Here is a 17,097-nt window from a genome sequence, read left to right as displayed (position 1 = left end):
GTGGATCCTTGTGTTCTCTTTGTGAATCAAAATAACATTTTTGCTTCTATGTATGTTTTATGTTTTAGGTAGTTAAATTTGGTTAAGTGACTTTAACCGAAACTGATTAAAGTTAATCCACCCTAACCTAACCTAACTTAAAATAACGAAAGTATGTAAAGCGGTTTTAAAGCACCCACAAAAAAATTGGCGCTAGAAGAGCAGGTCACGCAATCATAATTTAAGATCTTATAACAAAAACAATAGTATTGTAATCAGAACCGCAAGGAACACCTTGTCAAGGATGAACGATACTTCAAGACAATTGTACTCTCAAGACTGGATTATTGCTGGGTATTAAGTTGCTTGCAAGTCAGGAGGAACTGCTACTCTGAGGAAACCAGAACATTCACTTGCCTTACGAATTCAGTTAAATACTAACACAAGTTCAACACCTAAATCCCTCATACCTCGTACACGAAAAATATATCATAATTTGGCTATATAGTGACCAATACCTGAAGAGTACTGGAGGAATGTCTCTAAACCTGTACACTGAAATTTCTATGCACGTCGGTAAGAGGCGCAGTAGTCGGTGCAAATTACCACTTGTGAAAGTAAGAAGCAGCAAAATACACTAAGACGTAACTAATTATGTATAAAGAGTCCAAAGGTTCTTAACCTCAACCTTGCTAACTGGAGCAGTCGAATTATTAAGCCTTCACCACTTCTTGCACCGAATGACCCACGTGGATTCGGCGCTCCAAGTAAATTTATCTACGTTTTAATAAATTCTCTTCGTAAATATAGGGAAAATTACCAGCAGATTTCTATCTTCAAGTGGAAACCTGATGATTTCCTCAGATGATTCGTGATCAATTGAGTTGTGATGTCTACGCTGAACTGCATGACTTGAGCATCATCAGCCTTAGTGACCAAACCTGGTCAGAGACATTAACTACCAACAGGTAAATACAAAACACACTAGAAAGTCATTTCCTCTGTGTCAAACCAGGTTATCTAAATTCGACTTAAGGTGTGGCCGAGATGGACTTGTTTTGGATGGGGAAGAAGGATTTTAGAATTGTTGAACCAAAGGGAATGCAAAATCAGTAAGTCACGTGAGTATAAAATTATGAGAATGGCATCTTAAAAAGACTTCAGGATGCTGTATCATGACTCATTTTTTTCAGACAACTACGTATTGATTTCATGGAACAAACAGCGCAGTCAAGTCAATAAATTTCGATGTAATTACACCAGGAAATTTGTGTACCACTAGAGTCTTAAGATCAAAGAAAATGACACTTCTAATATATTAATGAAGATACCTGAAGGAAGTTATCAGGGGTTATCGCTCCTTCGGCCCGATCCCAGACCAGGCCCCCTGGAGAATCAATCAGGCTGCTGCTGATGATTGCAGGCAGTCCAGTGTATGATCCACAGCCCGGGTGGTCAGAAACTGATTTGAGGAACTTGTCAAGTTTTCTCAAGAAGATAGTCAGAGGTTTGTGGGTAATTCGTCTCAGGAACGGACTGAAACACACACCAGCAACATTACGATCAACATTAAAAATTACCTGATTAAAGTTTTCGTAACTTATTGTCTGAATACCTTCCCACATATGGATCGGCTATCACGATAAGACTGATAAAGAAGCTAGATCTGCTTGTAGTATTTCTGTCCCTTATTTAAGCCATCCTTGCAGAACCATATCAGCTCAGGTAGACGAGACGATAAAACACAGATACCCAGATAGATGAGAGCTCTAGTATCAAGCACTATGATCTGTTCCCGTCTGAAAGTTATATGTCTGGGCAACATAAAACGTCCACTAGATGGTGTGGTACGTATAACTTCCAGAATGAAGTTGGGATATGGTCACCTGTGGTAGATACATGCAACTACAGGTGACCCTCCCATCACTGCTAATTCTACCTGCAAGCTCTGTATGAGAAGTAGAGGCACATGACCTTTGTCATTACATAGCTGAGTGTATATGTGCATATATATATATATATATATATATATATATATATATATATATATATATATATATATATATATATATATATATATATATATATATATATATATATATATTATGGCATCTAAATTCCTTTCCCCTTACCCTCTTTTTTCTCTCATATGTATAATATTTCTGAGCAACTCCCAAGTAATAGTAGCGCTAGTTGTGCTGGAAGTAAATTTTTGAAGTTGCCGTAGCTGGATACTGCCCTACTGAAGTCTCTCAGCTCAGGCTGCCATATTTTACCACTATGTAACCCATCCTGAGTGACCCATTATGAAAGAACATAGCTCTCGTACCCGCTATGTAACTGCTTAGGCGAAATGGAACCTACACAGATGACTGCAAAGAAATGAGTGAGATAACCAAACTAAGGGTCGGCAATCTAAATGAATTCTTTATGACTAATACCCAAAATCTGGTCATCGAAAAAATCTCTGATATTTTCTTAACACTACATGAAAAGGCAATAAATGATATGCCCATGCACTCTGCCCCAGGTCTGGATTCTTGGAACTCCGTGTTCATCAAGAACTGCAAGAAGCCCCTGTCACGTGCCTTCAGCATTCTCTGGAGAGGGAGTATGGACACCGGGGTCATCCCACTCTCGCTAAAAACAAAAGACATAGCTACACTCTACAAAGGGGGCAGTAAAGCAATTGCAAAGAACTACAGACCGATAATACTAACATCCCATATCATAAAAATCTTTGAGTTATAAGAAGCAAGATCGCCAACCAACTAGATACCCATCAGTTACACAACTCACGGCCACACGGGTTTAGAGCAGGTCGCTCCTGCCTGTCCCAGCTACTGGACCACTCTGACAAGGTCCTGTATGCTATAGAGGATAAACAAAATGCAGATGCAGTATACACAGACTTTGCGAAAGCTTCCGACATGTGCGACCACAGTATAATAGCACACAAAATGTGTGATAAAGAAATAACAGGGAAAGTTAGTAGATGGATCTATAACTTTCTAACAAATAGAACACAAAGAGTAATAGTAAACAGAGTAAAGTCTCAGGCAGCTACTGTGAAAAGCTCTGTTCCACAAGGCGACGGGCTGGAGTTTTGAGACTCTATGACCGCGGGTTCAATCCCGGCCGGGGGTATGGTTCACAGTACTCGCTCCCATCCTGTTCCTCATCCTCATATATGACATAGACAGAAATGTAAGCCATAGCTCCGTGTCTTCCTTTGCAGATGACACCCGAATTGTCATGGCAGTGTCCTCCATCGAAGACAGCGTAAGACTCTAAGCACATCAACCAAATCTTCAAATGGGCCACTCAAAACAATATGAAGTTCAGTGAAGAGAAATTTCAACTAATCAGATATGAAAAACTTGTCAGGGTATACAACAAATTCTAAACATACAATAGAGCGAAAAAGTAATGTTAAGGACCTGGGAGTGATAATGTCAGAGGATCTCACCTTCAAAGATCACAACAACGTATCTACCACATCTGCTATAAAAATGATGAGATGAATAATGAGAACCTTCAAAACTAGGGACGCCAAGCCCATGATGATTCTCTTCAAATCGTGTGGTGTTGCTGAACACGTGTGATTTTGCTGAACACGTGTGGTGTTGTTCTCTCTAGGTTGGAATACTGGTATACACTAATTGCCCTCCTACAAGGCTGGCGAAATTGCTGACCTGGAGAGTGCACAAAGAACTTTCACGGCACACATAAGTACGATAAAGCACCTAAATTACTGGGAACGGTTAAAGTCCCTTGCTTTGTATTCCCTGGAACGCAGGCGAGAAAGATGCACGATAATATACACTTGGAAAATCCTCGAGGGTTTGGTACCAAACTTGCACACGAAAATCACTCCCTATGAAAGCAAAAGGCTCGGCAGCTGATTCATATTCCCCCAATGAAAAACATCGGCGCCATGACAACACAGTAAGTGTCAGGGGCCCAAAACTATTCAACTGCCTCGCAGCATACATAAGGGGGATTACCAATAGGCCCCTGGCTGTCTTCAAGAAGGCACTGGATAGGCACCTAAAGTCAGTACCTGACCAGCCGGGCTGTGGTTAGTACGTAAGTTTGCTTGCGGCCAGCAGAAACAGCCTGGTTGATCAGACCCTGATCCACCATGAGGCCTGGTGTCAGACCGGGATCCGGGGGCGTTGACCCCGGAATCCCTCTCCAGGTATACTCCAGGTATCATGTAGATTAAGACAGCAGCAAACTGCTGAAGGATGATGAAGTTCTCCAAAATATCCAATAGAGACACCTAGTGATAACTCGCGTGAGTCTGTGTTAGTCTCTAAGCAACAACATCTCTAAGTAATCATAACTGATATGTTACCCTACACTCCGTCATCTTCCTATTATCTTGTATGTATACGTTACGTGCATACACACTTTGTGTGTACATCACCTTCGTACACGCTTTCTATGTGCACATCACATCCGTATACGCCTTGTGTGTACACTTCGTGTCCGTACACGCCTTGTGTAAACACTTTATGTCCGTACACATCTTTTGTGTGCACATCACTGTGGTATAACCAGCTGCCACTTACACACTGGGACACACGAGTAAGTGTCTATCACTGGAAAAGCAAATTTACATTTTTCTCGTCTAATCTTTTCGGTCTTCCAAAAATCCTGAGGTTGGGAGAACTGCGACTGGAGTATGAGAGTGCCAGGGTTTATCTTAATCAGTCAGTCAGTCAGTCAGTCAGTCATCCAATGAACCAGCAAACCCACTAGTAAGTGAGTCAGTCAGCCAATGCTAGACATTCGCAAAGCCACCAGACACAATGACACAGGAGTATTGCGCATTTTCACTCTTCCTTCGTTGTCTCTTAAGGGTCATCACCGGTGCCAAGTACACCTAGACCAGTCTCATCAGAGATTAATTAAAGTCAAGGAGCAAGTGATGGTTGGACTCAAGCTCGCGTAAAAAGTTCCTTGATTTTGTTATTGGTAATATTTTTTTTATCGTTATAGACAATAATGCATGTTTTTTACAAACACAGACACACACACACACACACACACACAAACACACACACACACACACACACACACACACACACACACACACACACACACACACACACACACACACACACACACACACACACACATATTGGGCAAGTGTCTATCGACAAGTGTCCTTGATAGCTGGTAACTAACTACACACACTCGATCCATCAGATGAAAACTGTATACTAAGTTATTCTATAATAACTAATTTTGGTTATGAATGTGACAACTCAGAGTAAATAACATGCAGGAATTATCCAAGACTATCATCATAGATGGATAAATCATGAGATAATCGCCTTCTGTAAGTCAGTAATGATATATTCCATAACTGGTAGCGTCATGCAGTGAACCTCCCTTGAGAACCTCGGTGTGTGTGCATAATTTTACCACAAGGATGAATAATATACAACTTAAATCACACTAGCCTCTCTGGAAGCTCATTTCTCACAGCCTAGCGCTTCCTGTGAGATGCATCAATACGCATCACAATTAGGCTGCTATTATTATTATTTTTACATAATCGTTATGGCTGTGGATTTCTCTTTTTGCTACATCGGCTGTTTTCCAATTACGTGGGGTGAAATATAGATGATAACACTTTTATCATCATTCATTCAACAGCTGTCGTTCCACAAGTACCAGAGCAACACAATTCAAATGAAGCTTCGAGCTTCAACAATCCCATAAATCCTTCTGATATAAACACAAACTAGTATTATCATCATTATTTAAGATTGGTATGCCTGTCATTTATCAAGGACTTTAAGGTCGATATTTAACTTACATAAGAATGCAGTGTATGCCTTAACTATCAGCATTGGATGAGATTCAAGCTGACTCAGTGTACATGCAGTTAGATAGGTATGGTTTGTCAGGAAACAGGACAAGTGTTTCCTGAAGCGGGTCTCATATCATAGCCCGCCGCTGGTGCTTTTACAAGCAGTGAGAAGTAACTTTCTGGGTGTTTACAACCATTTACAAGCTCGTAATTTAACTTTAGTTAGTTTTGACCAGCAGTACCACCTACCTAGCTGCTCAGTATCTAGATGCTAAGTACCTAATTATTATGACTCACGAAATCGTAATGACACGATTGCAAACAAACCATACCACGGGTAGGGATAGAACCCGCGACGGTCTGGAGTTTGGAGACTCACTGATCGCGGGTTTTATCCCCACCCGTGGTATGGTTTACCTAGTTATTATTTAGTTACTAGCTGCTTAAATACTAATTCCCTATTTATTACCTAGTTAGTAAATAATAATAATCGTCTAGTTATCTGTTATCTTTAAAGCTCGTGTTATTAAAGTATGCTTGAAGACAGTGTTTATATGTACTGCGTGCAGTCAGTAGTCTTAAAGTAAGTAGATAGAAATTAATAAATGCATCGTTAGCGTAGTTATCTAAACTGACGTATCTAAAACCCACGTTACATCTGGCGCAGCTACACACGTCGCAGTTGGTGCGTCAACAGCGACACACGTCACAGTTGGTGCGTCAACAACGACACACATCGCAGTTGGTGCATCAACAGCGACACACGTCGCAGTTGGTGCATCAACAGCGACACACGTCGCAGTTGGTGCATCAGCAACGACACACGTCGCAGTTAGTGCATCAACAACGACACACATCGCAGTTCGTGCGTCAACAACGATATACGTCGCAGTTGGTGCATCAACAGCTTCACACGTCGCAGTTGGTGCATCAACAGCGACACACATCGCAGTTGGTGCATCAACAGCGACACACGTAGCAGTTGGTGCATCAACAACGACTAACGTGTTGTTGCTGGCACACTTCATCCAATGCGCCACTGAATCTGGTTTCTTTCAAGGCTGACCAGTAGGCGCAATAATTTGACACAAAAATAGAGAATGTGGGCCAGAACGTGGGCCACAATGTAGGTAAAATTGTGCGTAAGAATTGTAAGAATTGTAAGAATAAGCCAGTCCATAGGTATTGCTCCTATTCTTTTTTTCTTTTTAACAAGTATTTTAAAGTTTTTGCACAGATTGCTCGTCAATATTATTGATGTTTTGGAATGAACGCGAAGACTAAAATACAAGTTGAAAAACGTGCTTTTATTGAGTCAGTGTTTCACTCTGTGTAAATATTTATCATGACTTGATGAAACTCTGCATGGAGCGAAACGTTGTCCAAATAAATGCTTGATGTTTAGCTTGTTTCTTTGTCTTCATTTCGGTAATGAGTCATTTCTTATGGGACGAGTAAACGCAAATAATTCACTGGAATGATGGGGATTTGAACCCGCAAATCTGGCCGTCTCTAGACCGCCATCCCGTCTCACTTACCTCTGTGCTAAAGACAATGAACCAGATTTACTGATAAAAATGTGTAATGGCTCTAACAGAGACTGATCTGCGATCTTAGAACGACACGACCGCGGGTTCAACTATCGAGTACTCCACTGAAACATTGAAGTGTGTTTGAGGCAAACATTAGGTGTTTAAATAACAATGGTTATATCTGTTATGTGTCTATAAAATCGTGGAAATCGCGGCCCGGTACCAGACCCGGCCGTTGGTATTGCAAAGAAAATATTTCAGAAATAAGTATGTATGTATGTATATATGTATGTATGTATATATAGTATATATAGTGGAGGGTTCCAAGATGCACCTGCCATCATGCAAGTTTACGAGACAGAAAGAAAAAAACCGGTAAAGTAGCCAGTGTGTAAACCAGTTAACCGGTTTTCATTACACAGTTTACTAGTCTTCACACTAGACTGATAAAACGTATAGACACCAGTGACTGGGTGTTCCTGATATAACCTATTCAGGTTTAACTAAACCCTAGTTTCAAAAGAGGCTGCGTCTGCTTAAAGTTATATATACTACAAAATCTTAGCCTTGAGTGGATCTTTTACCCACTGGGCAGTGACAGATCACATTCCAGAATTGTTGTAGGCTCTACCAGTCATGTCTCACCAGCCTGTTATGCACACTCCAGTAATCATTATCCCAATCCCCATCCCCACACACACATGCAGACAACCGTGCAGACAGACAGTCGTGTAGACTGGAGAATATAATCACACACGCAAGCATTGACACCACGAAGAAAGGTAATCAGTCAGATCACAGCTTTTAGAAAAAAACATTAATTGTCTTGACCTCGTCTCACCACAGTCATCTCGCGTGTTGATTATGTATCAAGGTCAAGATGTAGTCTCAGAAATAGAATCAGGATAGACTTGCAAGCTATCGAATCTGAGCTAAGATGGCCTCGTTGGTGTAGTTTCAGAGCGGACCTGAAGTCAAGGAGACCCAGATTATCGTTAATTCGGGTTTGGGTTGGACCTGCAAGGGAACCCGACCTGTGAACCGACTGTTACTTTTTCAGACTTTGTCAATTATTTTTCCTGCTGTAGTTCCTGAATAACAAATCGCTTGATTTTTAATAATACTAATGCTCAAATTGACGTGAAGTTTTTTTAATCTTTAAATTTCCATTGTGAGATCAAGGGCTTTGAGAGAGAGAGAGAGAGAGAGAGAGAGAGAGAGAGAGAGAGAGAGAGAGAGAGAGAGAGAGAGAGAACGGGATGAAGGGAGAGTAGGAAGCGAAAGGAAGGGAAAGCAGTAAGCATACTTAAGAATTTATTGTATTTATTGTATTTGTGCATCTCATGTACTGCGTTGTGTTGTTCCACTGTCCCATGAGACCAGGGGAAAAATATCTGTAGCACGTAAAGAAAAACAAGAGGAACTTAAACCACAAGGCAAAAAATTTAAAACTTCTTGTTATCAGTAATCTGAAGCCACGACAACATTGCCCAGCTGAAAGAATCTTATTACAGCTCCGCCTATCACTAGTAAGACGTCACTGTAAATATTGCTAAGCAGCCATGATTTACAAGTTAAAGAACTGATATGAATGAGCTGGAAAGCACTCAAGGACGGTAAAGGCAATTCTTAGTATCATGATTCTTTCTTACGATGATAGGTTAAGACTATTTAAACCATACCACGGACGGGGATAGAACCCGCGATCAGAGAGTCTCAAAACTCCAGACCGTCGCGTTAGCCACTGGCCCAGCTAGCCACAATAAGATTCATCCAACTAGGTATATTTCTACACCATAGGAAGGTTAACATAGGCACCACTGTGACCACAAATGCAAGTTTTTACAGACGAATCTCCAGGTAGCGTGGCTGTGACGAACCTATTCCAACCTATGGTACCTATGCTAACCTTCCTATGATATAGAATTATACCTAGTTCGATGAATCTTTTTGTGGCTAGCTGGTCCAGTGGCTAACGCGACGGTCTGGAGTTTTGAGACTCTCTGATCGCGGGTTCTATCCCCGCCCGTGGTATGATTTGTTTGCAGTCGTGTCATTACGATTTCGTGAGTCAAGTTAAGACTATTTAATTACAAGGTACAAAATACTCAGAAAATTTGACAAGGCGGATAAGGAAAGACTGTACAAAATGCAAGGATTTTAAAACTACCCAGTAAGATCATCCTGGTGGACATAGACGCTTCATCCGTCTAGGTGGACGATTAGGATTCATTCTGTGACACTGGTGTGCCACAGAATAAATTCTGTTGCCTGTAATGTTTAGCATGTAAGACCCGTGGATTGTGTTACACGAGGGATTTCTCAACAGAGGTAATAACTGATGTTTAACATGATCATACAGATGATTAACATGATCATACAGATGATTAACGTGATCATACAGATGATGAACATGATCATACAGATGATTAACATGATCATACAGATGATTAACATGATCATACAGATGACTAACGTGATCATACAGATGACTAACGTGATCATACAGATGATGAACATGATCATACAGATGATTAACGTGATCATACAGATGATGAACACGATCATATAAATATGATGGTAAACTCTGTTGTGGACGCCAGTGGAGGCTTGATCCACTACCCAGACCCCGAGGCTCTACCTGGACGTTGAACCAACCCACGTGTGGTGGGAGGTGGGAGGGAGGGAGTAGGGAGGTAGGAAATAGTGTGGAGGAAGGTAGAAGGGAGATGGTTAGGAAGGAGGTAGGAAGGAGTTTCTGCTCGTGGGGGTAGAACATACAGGAGGAGATTGAAATAACTGAGATCATGCTTCAGGCTCACTGGAGTGCCCGGCGTTAGGAAGAAACATGGCTGCCTAACTTTTTGAGCCATGTGTATCTGAGTGGTTTAAGGCGTCACGTTGGAAGCCAAGCCACACTGGTGGACAGCGTCCAGTGTGGGTTCGAAACCCTGTTGGTTGCAATTTTTCTTTGTGTCTTTATACACATATATATAAGCTGAGGTATATACAGAGAAAGATCGCGATCAGAAGAATTCTAGCCCACGTTCGCAAGGCGGCATAGTTCTCTACTTGACGCCTTAGACTACTCAGCCGCAGATGCTTCAAAAATGCTAGGTAGCCTGGTTACAAGCCACGCGTCTTCCTATCGCCAGACACAAAGTGGGCCTCTGGCATGGTTTGAAACAATCAATACAATAAATGAACTACAAGTCATGCGAAAACATTTGTTAAGTCAGTCTCCGGCGCCTCACTTCCTAGTGTTTTGTTCTGGTCCTGGACTGAGAGGCTGTACCTGGAAAACTTACTTTGCACTCTGTTGAGAGAGAAATGCACACGCTACACTGATCACCAACGAGGATTGACAAGTTTTCAAAGTAAACGCATGAAACTACCTTCAAAATGTTCCTCGCCCGACCAAAGTCTCTCAGCTCAGTCAGAGGTATGTAACCCATCCTATGTGATAACGAGAAAATAACTGGTTTTCCTTGCCACACTGCAGCTACACCATCAACCTTCTCTAACACCCAAACCTGGCTATATCTTTCCTCCTTTCATAGTAATTATGCCATCTGTCTTCTCTGACACCCAAGCACAGCTATAGTTTTCCTTCTATAACTCCTGGTTATAGTAATCAGTGACACAGTAACTACGCCACCTGGCGTCTGTAACACCCACGCCTGGCTGGCCCAGTTCCCCTCGTGCCGTACAGACTGTTACGGGCGACATATGCAGCGGCTTTCACTCCACCTTCTTTCCAATTACCCGCTGCTCAAACTTTGCTTCTCTGCTCCCACGAATACATCTCCTGCCAGTACCATCATCGGAATGGTCACACACGCCCACCTCACACTCATTCTTTCTTAAGATAAAAGAAAAACCTTACACGTAGTCTGGCAGTATTTTTTCACTACAACAAATGATCTGAAAGAGTTTGCTGTTTCGTATAAATATTGAAAAGGGGATACCCAAGAGAGCCAAGAAGCGTAGTTATTCCCTTCTTTCATATTCCTTGGATCAACCTTAATATATATATATATATATATATATATATATATATATATATATATATATATATATATATATATATATATATATATGTCGTGCCGAATAGGCAGAACTTGCGATCTTGGCTTAAATAGCAACGCTCATCTTGCCATATAAGACAAGCGAAAATTTGTATATGAAATTATTTCGCCAAAATCATTCTGAACCTAACGAAAAAAAATGTATTTCACTGTGTTTGTTTAGTATTAAATTATTGTAAACAAATCTAAAATATATTTAGTTGGGTTAGGCTAAAATAAATTGTTCTTGTTATAATAAGGTTAGGTAAGTTTTCTAAGATTCTTTTGATGCGAAATTATAAATTTTTACATTGTCATTAATGTATTGTTTGTAATGGCTTGATAAAGCTCCTGGAGAGCGAAACGTTGCCACAATAAATGTCACATTAGTTGCACTTGTGTCCTTTTACTTTACATATTGTCGGTAATTCTACCAACTTTATTACGACATATATATATATATATATATATATATATATATATATATATATATATATATATATATATATATATATATATATATATATATATATATATATATATATATATATATATACTATATATATATATATATATATATATACATATATATATATATATATATATATATATATATATATATATATATATATATATATATATATATATATATATATATATATATAGGTGGGTAGGTAGTAGGTTGGTAGACAGCAACCACCCAGGGAAGTACTACCGTCCTGCCAGATGACTGTGAAACAGAAACCTGTAACTGTTTTGCATGATGGTAGGATTGCTGGATTCTTTTTCTGTCTCATAAACACGCTAGATAACAGGGATATCTTGCTACTCCTACTTACACTTTGGTCACACTTCACAGACACGCACATGCATATATATATACATACATCTAGGTTTTTCTCCTTTTTCTAAATAGCTCTTGTTCTTCTTTATTTCTTCTATTGTCCATGGGGAAGTGGAAAAGAATCTTTCCTCCGTAAGCCATGCGTGCCGTATGAGGCGACTAAAATGCCGGGAGCAATGGGCTAGTAACCCCTTCTCCTGTAGACATTTACTAAAAAAGAGAAGAAGAAAAACTTTATAAAACTGGGATGCTTGAATGTGCGTGGATGTAGTGCGGATGACAAGAAACAGATGATTGCTGATGTTATGAATGAAAAGAAGTTGGATGTCCTGGCCCTAAGCGAAACAAAGCTGAAGGGGGTAGGGGAGTTTCGGTGGGGGGAAATAAATGGAATTAAATCTGGAGTATCTGAGAGAGTTAGAGCAAAGGAAGGGGTAGCAGTAATGTTGAAGGATCAGTTATGGAAGGAGAAAAGAGAATATGAATGTGTAAATTCAATAATTATGTGGATTAAAGAAAAGGTTGGATGCGAAAAGTGGGTCATAATAAGCGTGTATGCACCTGGAGAAGAGAGGAATGTAGAGGAGAGAGAGAGATTTTGGGAGATGTTAAGTGAATGTATAGGAGCCTTTGAACCAAGTGAGAGAGTAATTGTGGTAGGGGACCTGAATGCTAAAATAGGAGAAACTTTTAGAGAGGGTGTGGTAGGTAAGTTTGGGGTGCCAGGTGTAAATGATAATGGGAGCCCTTTGATTGAACTTTGTATAGAAAGGGGTTTAGTTATAGGTAATACATATTTTAAGAAAACGAGGATAAATAAGTATACAAGATATGATGTAGGGCGAAATGACAGTAGTTTGTTGGATTATGTATTGGTAGATAAAAGACTGTTGAGTAGACTTCAGGATGTACATGTTTATAGAGGGGCCACAGATATATCAGATCACTTTCTAGTTGTAGCTACACTGAGAGTAAAAGATAGATGGGATACAAGGAGCATAGAAGCATCAGGGAAGAGAGAGGTGAAGGTTTATAAACTAAAAGAGGATGCAGTTAGGGTAAGATATAAACAGCTATTGGAGGATAGATGGGCTAATGAGAGCATAGGCAATGGGGTCAAAGAGGTATGGGGTAGGTTTAAAAATGTAGTGTTGGAGTGTTCAGCAGAAGTTTGTGGTTACAGGAAGGTGGGTGAGGGAGGAAAGAGGAGCGATTGGTGGAATGATGATGTAAAGAGAGTAGTAAGGGAGAAAAAGTTAGCATATGAGAAGTTTTTACAAAGCAGAAGTGATGCAAGGAGGGAAGAGTATATGGAGAAAAAGAGAGAGGTTAAGAGAGTGGTGTAGCAATGTAAACAGAGAGCAAATGAGAGAGTGGGTGAGATGTTATCAACAAATTTTGTTGAAAATAAGAAAAAGTTTTGGAGTGAGATTAACAAGTTAAGGAATCCTAGAGAACAAATGGATTTGTCAGTTAAAAATAGGAGAGGAGAGTTATTAAATGGAGAGTTAGAGGTACTGGGAAGATGGAGGGAATATTTTGAGGAATTGTTAAATGTTCATGAAGATAGGGAAGCTGTGATTTCGTGTATAGGGCAAGGAGGAATAACATCTTGTAGGAGTGAGGAAGAGCCAGTTGTGAGTGTGGGGGAAGTTCGTGAGGCAGTAGGTAAAATGAAAGGGGGTAAGGCAGCCGGGATTGATGGGATAAAGATAGAAATGTTAAAAGCAGGTGGGGATATAGTTTTGGAGTGGTTGGTGCAATTATTTAATAAATGTATGGAAGAAGGTAAGGTACCTAGGGATTTGCAGAGAGCATGCATAGTTCCTCTGTATAAAGGCAAAGGGGATAAAAGAGAGTGTAAAAATTATAGGGGGATAAGTTTGTTGAGTATACCTGGTAAAGTGTATGGTAGAGTTATTATTGAAAGAATTATGAGTAAGACGGAGAATAGGATGGCAGATGAACAAGGAGGCTTTAGGAAAGGTAGGGGGTATGTGGACCAGGTGTTTACAGTGAAACACATAAGTGAACAGTATTTAGATAAGGCTAAAGAGGTTTTTGTGGCATTTATGGATTTGGAAAAGGCGTATGACAGGGTGGATAGGGGGGCAATGTGACAGATGATGCAGGTGTATGGTGTAGGAGGTAGGTTACTGAAAGCAGTGAAGAGGTTTTACGAGGATAGTGAGGCTCAAGTTAGAGCATGTAGGAAAGAGGGAAATTATTTCCCAGTAAAAGTAGGCCTTAGGCAAGGATGTGTGATGTCACCGTGGTTGTTTAATATATTTATAGATGGGGTTGTAAGAGAAGTAAATGCGAGGGTCTTGGCAAGAGGTGTGGAGTTAAAAGATAAAGAATCACACATATAGTGGGAGTTCTCACAGTTGCTCTTTGCTGATGACACTGTGCTCTTGGGAGATTCTGAAGAGAAGTTGCAGAGATTGGTAGATGAATTTGGTAGGGTATGCAAAAGAAGAAAATTAAAAGTGAATACAGGAAAGAGTAAGGTTATGAGGATAACAAAAAGATTAGATGATGAAAGATTGGATATCAGATTGGAGGGAGAGAGTATGGAGGTGAATGTATTCAGATATTTAGGAGTGGACGTGTCAGCGGATGGGTCTATGAAAGATGAGGTGAATCATAGAATTGATGAGGGGAAAAGGGTGAGTGGTGCACTTAGGAGTCTGTGGAGACAAAGAACTTTGTCCTTGGAGGCAAAGAGGGGAATGTATGAGAGTATAGGTTTACCAACGCTCTTATACGGGTGTGAAGCATGGGTGATGAATGTTGCAGCGAGGAGAAGGCTGGAGGTAGTGGAGATGTCACGTCTGAGGGCAATGTGTGGTGTGAATATAATGCAGAGAATTCGAAGTTTGGAAGTTAGGAGGAGGTGCGGGATTACCAAAACTGTTGTCCAGAGGGCTGAGGAAGGGTTGTTGAGGTGGTTCGGACATGTAGAGAGAATGGAGCGAAACAGAATGACTTCAAGAGTGTATCAGTCTGTAGTGGAAGGAAGGCGGGGTAGGGGTCGGCCTAGGAAAGTTTGGAGGGAGGGGGCAAAGGAGGTTTTGTGTGCGAGGGGCTTGGACTTCCAGCAGGCATGCGTGAGCGTGTTTGATAGGAGTGAATGGAGACAAATGGTTTTTAATACTTGACGTGCTGTTGGAGTGTGAGCAAAGTAACATTTATGAAGGGATTCAGGGAAACCGGCAGGCCGGACTTGAGTCCTGGAGATGGGAAGTACAGTGCCTGCACTCTGAAGGAGGGGTGTTAATGTTGCAGTTTAAAAACTGTAGTGTAAAGCACCCTTCTGGCAAGACAGTGATGGAGTGAATGATGGTGAAAGTTTTTCTTTTTCGGGCCACCCTGCCTTGGTGGGAATCGGCCAGTGTGATAATAAAATAATATATATATATATATATATATATATATATATATATATATATATATATATATATATATATATATATATATATATATATATATATATACACACGCACATTAACATATCGGCCGTTTCCCACCAAGGAAGGGTGGCCGGACAAAGAAAAATTTTCACCATCATTTACTCCATCACTGTCTTGTCAGAGGCGCACTTACACTACAGTTATAGAACTGCAGCATTAACGCCCCTCCTGCTGTACACACTTCAGTGTGTTGTCACTGTACTTCCCATCTCCAGGACTCAAGTCCGGTCTGCCGGTTTCCTTGAATGGCTTCATAAACATTACTCTGCTCACACTCCAACAGTACGTCAAGTTTTAAAAACCATTTGTCTCCATTCGCTCTTAACACGCTCAAGCATGCTTGCTGGAAGTCCAAGCCCCTCGCACACAAAACCACCTTTACCCCCTCCCTCCAACATTACCTAGGCCGACCCCAACCCCGCCTTCCCTCCACCACAGATTTATACACTCTCAAAGTCAATCTATTTTGTTCCATCCTCTCTACGTGGAGAGATCAAAGCGACTGGAACAGACCAGTGTTCCACCAGTTATGATAATGGAGTCATGTTTGAGATAATAACACCTGGTCTCTGTGTTGAACTCCACGTTTCTTACTGAACAATAATTTGCCACTCTTAGTTGCTATTTATGAGTAATTGTTGTCGATGTAAACTAGCAAACAGAACACACTGAATGTTTAAATATTTCTGTGAAAATGAAGCCTCCGTATCTTCCACATGTACGGTTGAACTTGTTTAATGTTTATAAGTAAGCTTAGCATGCCCTCTACCATGCACTTTCAAAACCCACACATTGCCAGTACCCTAATATAATAATAATAATATCTTTATTTCTAAACCATACCCCCGGCCGGGATTGAACCCGCGGTCATAGAGTCTCAAAACTCCAGCCCGTCGTGTCATTACGATTTCTTGAGTCATCTTTATTTCTACAAGTACATGTACAAGGTATACAGACCATAGCTGACATCAATGACATACTACTATATAGTAAGCCGCTTGTTATGCAGAGCATTTCGGGCAAACTAGGTCAGTTTTGTCCCAGGATGCTACCCACACCAGTCGACTAACACCCAGGTCTTTATTTTATACTTATGGGTGAACAGGGACAGCAGATGTCTTAAGGAAACACGTCCTAATGTTTTCCAGCCGTACCGGAGATTCAAACTCCGGACCTCAGTGTGTGAGCTGAGTGCTCTAGTGATCGAGTTAAGGGACACCATATCGCAATAATACTGTAACTATATATACTGCAAAACTATAAACTGAGTTGGTAATATTGTAATGTTTCAATGACTCGTGTATTTACCAATATGTTGCCATGCTCTTAAGATTAATAAATTAATTGACTTTGGTGATTCACTCCCTTCCCCCCG

The 17,097-nt window shown here is 40.6% G+C and overlaps 1 protein-coding gene across 2 annotated transcripts in view; it reads left to right on the top strand.

The window, feature by feature from the left end:
• The window catches only part of sha (shavenoid), a 156,504-nt gene that overhangs the window by 72,900 nt on the left and 66,507 nt on the right, over nucleotides 1–17,097 (top strand). The window lies entirely within an intron of this gene.

This window comes from Cherax quadricarinatus, chromosome 21, assembly GCF_038502225.1.
Source record: "Cherax quadricarinatus isolate ZL_2023a chromosome 21, ASM3850222v1, whole genome shotgun sequence".
Classification (NCBI taxonomy): domain Eukaryota; kingdom Metazoa; phylum Arthropoda; class Malacostraca; order Decapoda; family Parastacidae; genus Cherax; species Cherax quadricarinatus.
Note: the sequence above shows the minus strand (reverse complement) of the source record. Positions and strands in the feature narration are given on the sequence as shown.